This window comes from Arvicola amphibius, chromosome 2 (genome assembly GCF_903992535.2).
Source record: "Arvicola amphibius chromosome 2, mArvAmp1.2, whole genome shotgun sequence".
NCBI lineage: Eukaryota > Metazoa > Chordata > Mammalia > Rodentia > Cricetidae > Arvicola > Arvicola amphibius.
Window position 1 is genome coordinate 53732243 of NC_052048.2, and position 13729 is coordinate 53745971.

Below are 13729 nucleotides of genomic sequence, written 5' to 3' on the forward strand. Positions count from 1 at the left end.
CACATAAAGAAAGCAAGAAAGCAAGAAAGCAAGAAGGAAAGGAAGGAAGGAAGGAAGGAAGGAAGGAAGGAAGGAAGGAAGGAAGGAAGGAAGGAAGGAAGGAAGAGGTAGACAGGAAATCGTGTCATGTGTGAAATGTGAATAAATCTCAAGGACACTGTGAGAAATAAAGTAATCCAAGGACAGTTATCATGGGAAAGTAGAGAGCAGAAAGAAGGCTATCTGTATCTTACAGGTGTGTTCCTGCCTTGGGCTAGAAATACTGAGAGAAGTAAGTTGTGCTGGTGTGCCTGGATGAACGTCCCAAATGACATACAAGCGGGAAGAGAGAGATGGGACTCGTGAAGAGGAAGAAGGGCCATGTGACTCTGGAAGCAGAGAAAGAGAAGCAGACATGGGGTGTTTTCTTCTTATAGCAGTGATAGAAAATGAATCCAGAGAGACAGACAACTAAACAAATGGGATCTAATAACTGAATGGGCAAACAAGGGAGGAAGGAAATAGCTACCTGATGGAACTGGAACTCTAGGTTTGCTGATGGTAGTACCAGGAATGGGAGAGAGTGAGAAACTCAGTGAGTCCTCTGTGTTGTTTGTGGGATGAGCAGCCTAGATGGTCAGCAGGGAGTTGGCCATGCTCACCTGAAGCTGGTGCTTTCCCTGCACCTGCTGACTGGAGGACCAATGGTCATAAATGTAGAAACCTGCCCTCGTAAGGAATTCAGCAAATGTCGGATGGGACAGCCCCATGCCTGCATCCTTCATCTTTTGTGTATTGCAGGCAAGGTATGTCATGAGACTGCCTGTCTTCACTACTATTCTTTTTATTTTTTTCCTTTAATTGAAAAATAGATTTTTTTCTCACATGATGTATCCTGATTATGATTTCTCCTCCCACTACTCCTCCGAGTTCCTCCCCTCTCCCCTCCCATGTGGATCCATCCCCTTTCTGTCTCTCATCAGAAAGCAAACAGACTTCTATAGGATAATGATAAAATAAAATCAGACAAGACAAAAACTAACATATTGGAATTGGCCAAAATATACAAACAGAAGAAAAAGAACCCAAAGCACAAGAAATAGAGATACATTCATTTGCACACCCAGGATCCCATATAACTGGAAGCCATAATATATACCCAAAGAACTTGCAAGGTAAAAATAGAGGAGAAGAAAAGATATGATTTTCATTTGCAACTGGAGATTGCTTCTGGATTAGGGATGGGGCATGTGTCCACTTCCTTTTTCAGTTCTAGGACCCCAACTGCTGCAGACCCGAGCAGGCCCCATGCATGCTGCCTCAGTCTCTGAGTTCATGTGTGTGTTGATCATGTTTATTCAGAGGCCCTTGTTTTCTTGGTGTCCTTCATCCCCTCTGGTTCTTACACTTTCTCCACTTCCTCTTCCAAGGGCTTCTCTGTTCCCTGAGGGGAGGAATTTGATGTAGACATCCCATTTAGGTCTGAGCATTCCAAAGTCTCTTACTCTCTGCATAATGTCTGACTGTGTGTGTCTCTATATTTGTCCCCATTTGGTGCAGGAGGAGGCTTCTCTGATGACGACTGAGCAAAGCACTAATCTTTAATATAGCAGAAAGTCATTAGGAGTAATTTTATTACTACTTTTTTTTTAAAGACCAATAGTATTTGCTTTTTCCCTAGGTCCCTGGGCTATCTAGTCTCTGGGTTTTGGTCACTCAAGGGATGTTGGGTATGGATTCCAACTCATGGAGTGGGTCTTAAGACAAATCAGATATTCATGGGTTATTCCCATGATCTTTGTGCTACACTGTGCACTAGCGTATCTTACAGGCAGGACACCATTGGAGATCAAAGGATACGTGGCTGGGTTGGTGTTTATGTTTCTCCTTCAGCAGCATGCAAAGTACCTTCCTCTACCAAAGACATAGAACATAGGGGAGCCAATGTTCAATGAACATGTCCTCCATGCTCAATGAGTTGTGTAGATATATGTGTTCTATTGCTGTGAAGAGACACCACAACCAAGGCAACTCTTCTGAATTGAAACATTTCATTGGGTTTTTGTTCACAGTCTCAGAGGCCAGTCAGTTATCATCATGGTGGGAAGCAGATAGGCTTGACACCGAAGCAGTAGATGAGAGTTTCACACTCTGACCCTCAAGCAGCAGGCAGAGAGGGGGATGCTGGCCCTGGTGTGGTCTTTTTTAAATTGATTTTTATTGAGCTCTACATTTTTCTCTGCTCCCCTCCCTGCCTCTCCCCTCCCCTTTAACTCTTCCCCCAAGGTCCTCATACTCCCAATTTACTCAGGAGGTCTTGTCTTTTTTTTTACTTCCCATATAGATTAGATCCATGTATGTCTCTCTTAGAGTCCTCATTGTTGTCTAGATTCTCTGGGATTGTGATTTGTAGGCTGGTTTTTCTTTGCTTCATGTTTAAAAACCACTAATGAGTGAGTGGATATGATAATTGTTTTTATGGGTCTGGGTTACCTCATTCAAAATGATGTTTTCTAGCTCCATTCATTTTCCTGCAAATTGCAAGATGTCATTATTTTTTTCTGCTGTGTAGTACTCCATTGTGTAAATGTACCACATTTTCCTTATCCATTCTTCAATAGAGGGGCATTTAGGTTGTTTTCAGGTTCTGGCTATCACAGATAATGCTGCTATGAACATAGTTGAGCACATGTCCTAGTGGCATGGTTGAGCATCCTTTGGATACCCAAAAGTGGTATTACTGGGTCTTGAGGTAGGTTATTCTAATTTTCTGAGAAATTGCCACACTGATATCCAAAGGGACTGTACCCGTTTGCACTCCCACCAGCAATGCAGGAGTGTTCCCTTTATCCAACAACTTCTCCAGCATAACTTGTCATCAGTGTTTTTGATCTTGGCCATTGTTACAGTTGTTAGATGGAATCTCAGAGTTGTTTTGATTTATATTTCTCTGATGACTAAGGATGTTGAGCATGTCCTTAAGTGTCTTTCAGCCATTTTAGATTCCTCTGTTGAGAGTTCTCTGTTTAGGTCTGTACTCCATTTTTTTATTGGATTATTTGTTCTTTTGATGACCAATTTCTTGAGTTCTTTGTATGTTTTGGTGATCAGCCCTTTGTCTGATGTGGGGTTATTGAAGATCTTTTCCTATTCTGTAAGCTGTCGTTTTGTCTTGTTGACCGTGTCCTTTGCTTTACAGAAGCTTTTCAGTTTCAGAAGGTCCCATTTATTAATTGTTTCTCTCAGTGTCTGTGATACTGGGGTTATATTTAAGAAGTTGTCTCCTGTGCCAATACGTTCAAGTGTATTTCCCACTTTCTCTTCTATGAGGTTCAGTGTGACTGGCTTTATGTTGAGGTCTTTGATCCAACATTTGGTTTTGCGTTTTGTGCATTGTGATAGATATGGATCTATTTTCATTCTTCTACATGTTGATATCCAATACCAGCACCACTTATTAAATATGTTTTCTTTTTTCCATTTGATACTTTTTGCTTCTTTGTAAAAAAAAAAAACAGGTGTTCTAAAGTGTGTGGATTAATATCTGCATCTTTGATTCAGTTCCATTGGTCCTCTTGTCTGTTCTTATGCCAATACCAGGCTGTTTTCAGTACTGTAGCTCTGTAGTAGAGTTTGAAGTCAGGGATTGTGATGCCTCCAGAAGTTCTTTTATTGTACAGGATTGTTTTGGTTTTCCTGGGTTTTTTTTTTTCTTTTTGCTTTTCCATATGAAGTTGAGTACCCATTCTTTCAAGGACTGTGAAGAATTTTGCTGTGATTTTGATGGGCATTGCATTGAATCTGTAGATTGCTTTTGGTAAGATTGCCATTTTTACTATGTTAATTCTGCCTACCTAAGAGCATGGGAGATCTTTGCACTTTCTGGTGTCTTCTTCGATTTCTTTCTTCAAGATTTAAAGTTCTTGTCATACAAGCCTTCCACTTGTTTGGTTATGGTGTGGTCTTTGGAAACCTCAAAGGTCACTCACTCACTCTCAGTGACACACCTCCTCCAACAAGGACACACTTCCTAATCCTTCCCAGTAGTTCATCAGCTAGGGACTAAGCAGGTAGATATAGGAGCCTTTCTTATTGATACCACCCCACTGGCCTTTAGTCTTGTCTTGTATCAGTCTATTTGATAGAAGGCAAAGTAACAAATATAGGCATCTCTAAAACACTCTTAATGCCAGCTAAAGCATAAGGGGAAGGAAGACCCAAGGATAAGAAAAGATGGTTCTAGGGGCTGAAGGGATGGTTCAGAGCTGAAGAGTGCTTGTTGTTCTCACAAAGGATCTGAGTTTAATTCCCAGGGCCCATGTTGGGCTGCTCAGAACACCTGCCACTCCAGTTCCATGGGATCCAATGTCTTCTTCTATCTTCCAAGGGCACTTAAGCACATATGTGCAAATATACTCATTGATATATATGCATAACTAAAATAAATATTTCTTCAGGTGCTTCTATTGATGTAGGGGATGTGGGTTCTCTAGACCAGTCGATAGTCTCTAATTGGGTAAGCCTCATTCTGCAGGACCCTGCTCAGCCGGAGTCTATCTTGTCCCCTTTCTAAAGGAGAACGATGAGCTCAGCAAGCTTTCCAGAGGGAGGATTTAAACTACTCCAAAAAGCAAACTGCAGTTAATCACCTTCAAACACTCCAGAAGCTGATATGTGAACTGTAGACTGCTTTTCCTTATTAAAGAAGCCTTAGAGTAGAAAAGGGAATCATTGTGTAGCCTTGTTATGTTTCCCCAAAATGATGAAACTATTTCATTTCAAACATTTCATCCTTTCTATCTTATTCTAATTTTCATTTACTGTTTCCTATTGAGGAGTCAGAACAAAAGTTTTTTAAAAATTTAAAAATATGTATTTATGTGTGTGTGAGTGTATGTGTGTGTGCGTGTGTGTGTGTGATCATGGGTGTAAATCTGTGTACCACATGCATGCAGGAGTCCCCCAAATTCCTGAAGATGGTGTCAGACCCTCTGGAATTGGATTTACAGGTGGTTATGGGTAGCCGATGTGGGTGCTGGGAATAGAACCTCTGTCCTCTGCAAGAGCAGCAAGTGCGCTTACCCACTAAGCCATCTCTCCAACCTCACAATAAAGGTTTTAAAGGATCTTAACCTCTGTAGCTTTTCCAACACCACCTGCCCTTGTCACAACGGGGTTGGACCTCGGGATATTCTATGTCCCTAAACACTTCACCCTCAGACCCTCCCAACTCAATCCATGTACCTGCTTTCACCTTTGAAATTCTAGACCTGGCTCTGTGACCACGTACCTAGACCTCTGCAATAGCTCCTTCCCTGGTTTCCTGAGTGCTACCCAGCTTTTCTAAAACACCCCCTGACAGCTGCAGGCAAGCTATAGCCAGAACAAAGGCTAGCACGTGGAGTCAGGTGGGATGGGGTCCTGAGCCGTGGCCCATCTGTAATCTTTCCCAGGCTCACTATCTTCTTCTACTAAAACAGAGTCTCCCAGCGACTGGCGCTGAGGTTTGCAGTCAGGATGAAGTGAGAGTGAGAGGCCTTCTGACATGCCTGCAAATAGCAACCGCTCCACCAATGATAAGCATGGCTGTTATCACCAGTTGGCATGTTTGGTCATCAGGCAGCACAATCTCACCCCTTACTAGACAACGATTGTCCATCTGTTTATATAAGCAAAATAAGAAAGGTGACTTCAGGTCTCGTGATTTTTTTTTTATTGAGGCAAGCAACATTGAGTATATATATATATATATATATATATATATATATATATATATATAATATAAATGAAGTCAGTTATATTTGGGAACAGCGAATCACAGATATAAAAGAGACCTATGAGCCTGGGGAATGTAACTGGGTGAGTGAAGTGACTCGCCTGCCTGGCATACAAAAAGCCATGGTGTTGGGCAGTGGTGGCACACGTCTTTAATTCAAACACTTGGAAGGCAGAGGCAGGCAGATCTCTGTGAGTTGAAAGCCAGCTTGGCTTACATAGTGAGTTCCAGGCCAGCTAGAGCTACATAGTGAGACCCTGTTTCAAAAGAAGGGAAAGGAGGAGGAAGGGGAGATGGTAGTGGTGATTGGGGGGAAGTATGGAAATCCAACCTCCATAATAAGCACAGTTGCCTATTTAGTATTGAGACGAGCCCTTCCTCAGCATACAAAGTGAAAATGCAATCCTCAGCTGACTTAACATAAAGAATGAAAAATCAGAAAGCAATGTCACTCCCGAAACCCCACACAGCATCCTGAAGCACAGGTCATGTGCACTGCGTGTCCCTTCTTTTCTCTCGGGAGCTGATCTAATCACTCAAAGGACCCGGAGAGCCGTCTTTCCAAACCACATTCTCTCCCAGTCATGTTTTGCAGGGAAAGCTCATTAGCTCGCTGTAAGGGAAGCATTTGCTAAAGTAATGAAAAGAATATTTTAAAATGAAACACCATTTTATTATTTTTAAAGGACCCAGAATTGGAGTTAGAATTTTAAGAGGGCTCTGGGGACTAAAGAGATGGTGATGATGGTCCCTTTCCATGTTTCCCTTGTATTTTGAAATAAAAATAACCTTAAGAGAAATGAAAAGAAGATGAGAGTTCCAATCACTGATTTTCTTGTGTAGTATATATTTAATTGTGTGTGTTTGTGTATGTGTGTGTGTATAGACACATGTCTACATGTGTTCATGAATATATACATATGTCCATGTGTGGAGACCAGAGGTTCATGATGAGTGTCTTCCTCAATTGCTGCCCATTTTATCTTTGGGACTCCATCTCTCGCTGTACATGGAACTCAACAATTCAGCTAGGCTTGCTGACCAACAAGGCTCAAGGATCCTCCTGTACTGCCTTGTCAGTGCTGGGACTACAGGAACACACCGCTGTGCCTGGCATTTCTTTACATAAGTGCAGAAGATTCAAACTCAGGTCCTCATTCTTGCATAGCAAGCACTTTACCAAGCCCTGATCCCTACCCCTGTGTGTGTGTGTGTGTTGCTTTGCTGTTACCAAAGCACATGTTTAGTCTGCCTGCCAGGGTGCGGGAGAATAGGCACCAATATATTTCAAATGAACTTGGCAGAGTGTGATCCAGCTAAAGCGGAAGCGAGAGAACTGTATTCAAATTCCACCTGTTTGACCTTGAGCTAGTGACTTCCCTCTGGGCATCCATTACAGCATCTATGGTTGAAAGATGGTTGAGGAGGGAGGTAAACGAAAACAATTTCTGTTCTCTAAATGATCACTAAATCGCAGTCAACACCTGCTTGCAATTTGCTCATTTCTTAGAGGCAAAGGGTGCCAACACAAGGCACTGATGGTTTTCTTAAGTAGACCAGCAACACACCCTTTAAACTGTTTACTATCTCAAAATGTGTGTAGAATGTTCCAGTGATGGAGAACGTATCAGGAACTCCACAGCTTCAGCTCAGCGGGATCTAAACAAGCTATTGTATCTCACAGTGTGGAGAAAAGGAAAGAACAGCAAAAGAAAGGAAATGAAATGCACTGACGTAAGAAAGAAAGACAGAACACGTGACGTGATCATGGGTGCTAAGGTTTGGGAGGGGTGGATAGACAAAATGCTCTTTGCAGGCATCTTCCTGGTGTCTGCTGGGAGAGCCTGCTTCTCTGGAAAAGGCAGGCTTTTGATAACTGCTCAATTACTTCCCATCTTATCATTACAGTGAATGTGATTAAAAGACAAAAGAGAAAGGAAGGGGTGGCTGCCATTTAGACTGGTATGTGGTCCTCTTCCACCGGGCATACTGTTTGGTAGTGGGAAGGCGGCACAGAAGACTTTGACTAGCCACTAAGCCTGTGTGCCAGGCACTGCTTTGAAGCGAGAGTTGGAGTTAAGGATTTGGTCATTTGGAAATCCTGGTCCCACGGCTGCCTTCGACTCTGGCAATGTGGATATTGTTGCCATTCATTGACTTCAACTATGTGGTCTACATGTTCTAGTGTGATTCTACTCATGGTAAGTTTCAGAGCATAGCCATGGCTGAGAACAGCAACCAATCAATAAGAAGGCCATCTCCATCTCCCAAGAGTGAGATCTGGCCAACATCAAATGGGGTGATGCCGGTGCCGAGTATGTTGTGCCGTCTCCTGGTATCACCCCACCATGGAGAAGGTCAAGGCCCACTTGAAAGGTAGAGCAAAAAGGGTCATTATCTCTGTCCCTTCTGCCGCTGCCGCCATGTTTGAGGTGAGTGTGAACTGTGAGAAGTATGACAGCTTACACAAGATTGCCAGTAGGGCCTCTTGCACCACCAACTGCTTAGGTTTCCTGGCGAAGGCCATCCATGATAAATTTGGCACTGTAGAGAGACTCATGAGAGCACTTGCCATCCCTGCCACACAGAAGACTGTGGATGACCCCTCTGGGAAGCTATGGTCTGATGGCCAACAGGGATACCCAAAACATCCAGGGACTCTGCCAAGGCTGCGGACAAGGTAATTTCAGAAATAGATGGGAGGTTTACTGGATGGCCTTCCATGCTCCTACCCTCAGTGTATCCTTCATGGATTTGACATGTCACCTGGAGAAAGCTGTCAAGTACAGTGACATCAGGAAGATGGTAAAAACAGGTATAGGGGCCCAGTAAAGGGTATCCTGGTGATACTGAGGACCAGGTTGTCTCCTGCAACTTTAGCAGCAAACCGATTTTTCCACCTTTCACGTTGGGGCTGACATTGTTCTCAATGGCAACTTTGCAAAGCTCATCTTCTGGTATAGTAACGAATATGACTACAGGAAGAGGGTGGTAGACCTCACAGCTTCTAAGGAATAAGAAGCTCTGGACTGACTGTTCAGCCTAGCAAGCACGTAGACGCCCTTGGCTGCTGACAAGGCCCTGTCCCAGCTAAGCTCCTGATGCTGAGTATCTGAGTCTCCCTGCTTCCATTCCATACACCCAGAAGAAGGGGAGGAGATTAGGGAACCCTACCATCTTGAATACCATCAATAAAGTTCATTGCTCTTGCCTTGTCAAAAGAATGAGCTAGTGTTCTTCCAAATGTCATTATGAAATATAAAGAAAAGCTGGGTTGGGGCATTGATCAAAATTAAAGAAGACAATCACAATGAGATATATGATTTTGGTCTGGATCCTGTACTAAAATAAAAATTAATAAAAGTCCATATTGAATCAGCTGACGAAACTGGTATGCAGTCAATAGATTCAATAAAGTATTGATCAATACTTAATTACTATTGGTAGGTAAGTGCAGTGTGGCTACCTATAGGGATACCCTTGTCATCAGAAAACACAAGGGCTGATGGGTAATGCTCCACAGTGAGCACAACTCAGTCACCAATCGGAATAAGTTTTTATATATGGGGAATGAATTTGCAAAATGGCAATAATTGGAGAATCCAGTTAACGGGTATGTGGGAGTTTGTGCTGATATTTTTTTTGACACTTGAAATGATTTGTGAACAAATGTTTAAAAACTGTGTAAGACTGAAAAAAAACACAAGGCCCCTCCCTGGCAGCACAAAGGTGGGAATGAAAATTCCAAGCATGTACTGCGTGGCTGGGTATCATCAGGAGTGATGTCCTGTTGTGGCCAGATATTAAAAGTTTGATCAAACATGGTGAACTTCCATGGACTTGGGCAATAAAATGAAACATTCTCCTAGATTAAGATTTTTATTATCATTCCTCTGAGGATGTATGGCTGGGCAGATATTCTTTATGTTTGCTCCAGGTCACCTAACTTCAGAATGCATCTCAAGCCCATTTATCTCTTGGGTGATTGAAATATTAAAAATGGAATTACAATAACATACAACTGAACAGATTTTCATCTTGAAATTCCTGTAGTATATTTCTGCTCACCATTAGGGAACTTCTCTTTGAAATGCAAAAGTCCATAATGCTCTAGTCTCTGGGTAGCCCCAACGTAACTTCCTCCTGATTTAAAGTATCTGTTGTTTTACAATATGAGTTATGTGCCAGCTGACACATATCTCAGGAGGTGACTGATATCAGCTATGACTGGGAAGTCTGGAAGAAATAATTTTATATAGACTCAGTTATGAATGAAGAAACATATTCTTACCTCAGAGGGGATGATGGAAGAGATAATTATCATTTGTACGGTGTCTCAAAGTCTTTGAATGCAAGGGTCCGTTCAGGTCTACGAGTAATTTTTTATGATGGGCTCTGTCACATTGTCTTGACAGTACATGGAGTGTAATCATTTTAGGTTGTTTTCCCAGCAGCTGATGAAAGTGGGTGCCTCCTTTGATCAAATGAAGAAACGCATTTCCTGGCCCTCAGCCACAAGTGTGGGACCTGTCAATAGAATTAAACATAAAGAAATCCGTAGCCTGAGCATGGCAGTCCACACTTGGAACCCCATTATCTGGGAAGCTGAGACAGGAAGATAACGGGTTTCTGGGATGGCCTGGGCTACATAGTGAGACCTCATCATCTCCAGCAACAGGAAGTCCCTAGCCCTTGCCATGCTGCTGCTTCTTTCACTGGGTCACTATATGAGCCATTGCGCTCTCGGTTTACCATACCCATTTTATGTTATTATTTTAGTTTGATTTTTTGATATAAATGCTATTCGTTGCCAACTTGACTGAATTTAAAAGCATCATAATAACACATCTCTGCTTGTGTCTGTGAGGGTATTCCAAGAAAGGCTTAGCTAAGGAGGGAAGATCCACCCTAAATGAGAGTACCACCATCCCCAAGGCTGGGTCCCAGGCTGAGAACTGGCATTCACCTTCTTTTGCTTCCTAACTAAGGACATAATGTGACCAGCCCCATCACGCTTCTGCTGTCATGCCTTCTCCAAATTCACACTGCGATCGGAGACAAACCCTTCCTTCCATAAGCTGCTTCTGTTAGGTATTTGCCACAGTGGCAATAAAAGCATCCCAAAGAGAAAACTACTCTTGCCTTGCTTTATTTGACTAGTTTGTGGCCAAATATAAATCCAATTTTACTATTGATTGGGCATCTATCCAATGTTAGAGGTGGAGAGAAAATTGATAGACAGACTGATCTCAACAAATAAGTTTAGAGTCCAGTGGAGGGGGAAAACAAACAAACAGCAAACTATATATATGTGTGTGTGTGTGTGTGTGTGTGTGTGTGTGTGTGTGTAGTAAAGAAAAGAGCTATGGGGCTGGTGAGATAACTCCGTGATTAAGAGAACTTGCTGATCGTCCAAAGGACCTGAGTTCAGTTCCCAGGTCACAACAACGGCCTGTAACTCCAACTCCAAGAGATTCAGTGTCCTCCTTGAGCACCCATACACATATTTGCATACACTCACACTAATAGGCACACACATACATGAATGAAATGAAAAATAAAAATGTTTAAAATTTTTCTGTAAGGAAATACACGTGATGCCCAAGACTATAAGGACGGGGCCTGATGAAAGTTAGCTTTTTATTATTTCTTTCTAGGTCTGGTTGTACCGATTGTGACCATGGATTTCCTTATAGGTAAAGTATTTTAATAACAGATGACTTTGTCAAGAACAGCACATCTGGGCCACAGATGAGTCCAAGCTCATTTTCCAAGCAATGCCTCTAGTATCTTAGGGCTTTAATATTGTGGGGATGGTGTGATAGAATGAAATGTTACAGCTATAAAAACACTCCAGGGCCTCGGGAAATTGCTCACTGGGTAAAGAGCTTGTCATGAAAATACAAACACCTGAATGCAGATCCCTGGCACTCGTATAAAAGCCAGGTGCAATGGCACACATCTGTAACTCCAGCAGTGGCAGAGCAGGGACATGCAGAGCCCTGAGTTTGCCAACCAGTCGGTCTACCTAATTGGTTAGCTCCATTTCTTGCTCAGTACTAAGAACTGAACATTTGAGGCAGGTGCTCTATCACTAAGCAACAATCCCAGTCCTTAGCTCTGATCCAGTGATATACCCAGTCTCAAAGGTAGAGGGTGATAGAAAAAGACACATGTTGATCACTGGCCTTCACAGATACCTGCACACACATGTGTACACATGCACATGCAAGCACGCACACACCCATACACCCTACTATGAATGGTAACCCAATAGTGGTTCTTCCATATTTGGTGATTTTACAAAATGAAAACAGGGGGATGAAAGTGAGGAAATTAAGCATTTTTTAAAGTACAAAATAAGCAATGTTATAACTAATGGATTAAGGGACAAACTACAGGACTCATTGTCACTTCTGTGATAATACGTAGTTATTTACTGAATTCTGTCTGTATGAAGTAAGGGCTCAGTAGTAGTGTTCTATTTTGAGGGGCTCCTATTGTCTGTTTCCCTTACAAATATTTAGTTGTCTAAATGGTTAATGACCTCTTCTGATACAAGTTCAAAATTAAGTATCTATAGAACTAACAATAAAAACATTTGCAACCAGTATCTGTTTAATGTTAGTTCTTAATAATCGCTGAAGACTGTACACTCATCAGCCCCATTGCCAGCTCTCAGGAGACATATAACATGATGCCCTGGATGTAAGGATAAGTACCCAGTATTCCCTCACAATAAGTATATGGAATATTCCTTTACACTGTATGAATACGTGTCACTATGACTAGTTTAATAAAGAAGTTTACTGACCAATAGCTGGACAGAATAAGGTTAGGGAAAGAGCCAAACAGAGAATGCTAGGAAGAAGGGCAGAGTCAGAGGAGTAATGAGCAGTTGCAGAGAGAAGCAAGATGAACAAAAAAAAACATACTAAGTCATGGCGCAAAGCATAGACAAATATATGGGTTTATTAAAAATGTAAGGGTTAGCTAGTAATAAGCCTGAGCTATTGATAATTAACATTAAGCTTCTGTGTGGTTACTTAGGAGTGGTTTATAGGACAGAAACTTCTGCCTATATAATAAGCACATGCTGAATTAACTAATAGGTAGTTCAGTGGAAGAGGAAAAGGAATCCATATACATGCAGAAGCGAAGAGAGTTACATGCCAAAACCAAAAACAACAAATTTTGTTGAATGTTCCAAGTGTCTCAAAAACAAAGCTCTGGTTCAACAGCCTTTACTTACATATGCTGTTGTTTAGAACATGTGACACGGCTGTCAAACAAAGCAGCATATATAAAAACATTTGGGGCAACTTTGCATGAGGTAGCTAAGGGTTATAGCCTAAAGAGCTCTCTGCAGGAGTTTGGCTAAAGAGGTTGAAGAACTGAAAAGCAAAGCAAAACAAAAGCAAGAAAACCTGCAATGGTTTGCAGGTGTTTGCTGCTGCTGCTTCCTTTCACTGATTAAATAAACTTAGCTGCTCATTCTCGTTTACAGGTGTTGGGAAAATAACCTCAGCGTCCCACAAAAGAACACATAAACAAAGTCATGTGACAAGGTGATTTCTTTTTGCAGAAAGGCTACAACAGAACCCAACCAGGCTAGCAAAGGCTCTCAGACAAAATGTTCTCTGTCATTTAAACCGGATATCAGTGGTGACTACATCATCCCACTGGTCACATGATTGGCTAATTGCAACAAAGGAGAAGGGGACAGTTCAGGAAATATGGGCCCTTGAAGAGCTAATTACCTTTGATAGAAACAAACAAAACCATTTCTCACAATCTTCTCCCTTTTTATCATACATTTTAAAAAAAATCATCTTCCCTTTTTCTGAAGAGGTAAACTGTTACTGCCCTAATAGAATTGGGACAATAGTGGATCTGGCTTCTTCCAACTAAATGGGGTTGTTGAATGTTCTGCTTCAGGAAGCCTAGCTGAAAGACCCAAAATTACATTGGAAC

The 13729-nt window shown here is 41.9% G+C and overlaps 1 pseudogene; it reads left to right on the plus strand.

Moving 5' to 3' along the window:
- The first annotated feature begins 7886 nt into the window (after positions 1 to 7886).
- On the plus strand, positions 7887 to 13449 carry LOC119807149 (annotated as a pseudogene).
- Positions 13450 to 13729: the final 280 nt, after the last annotated feature.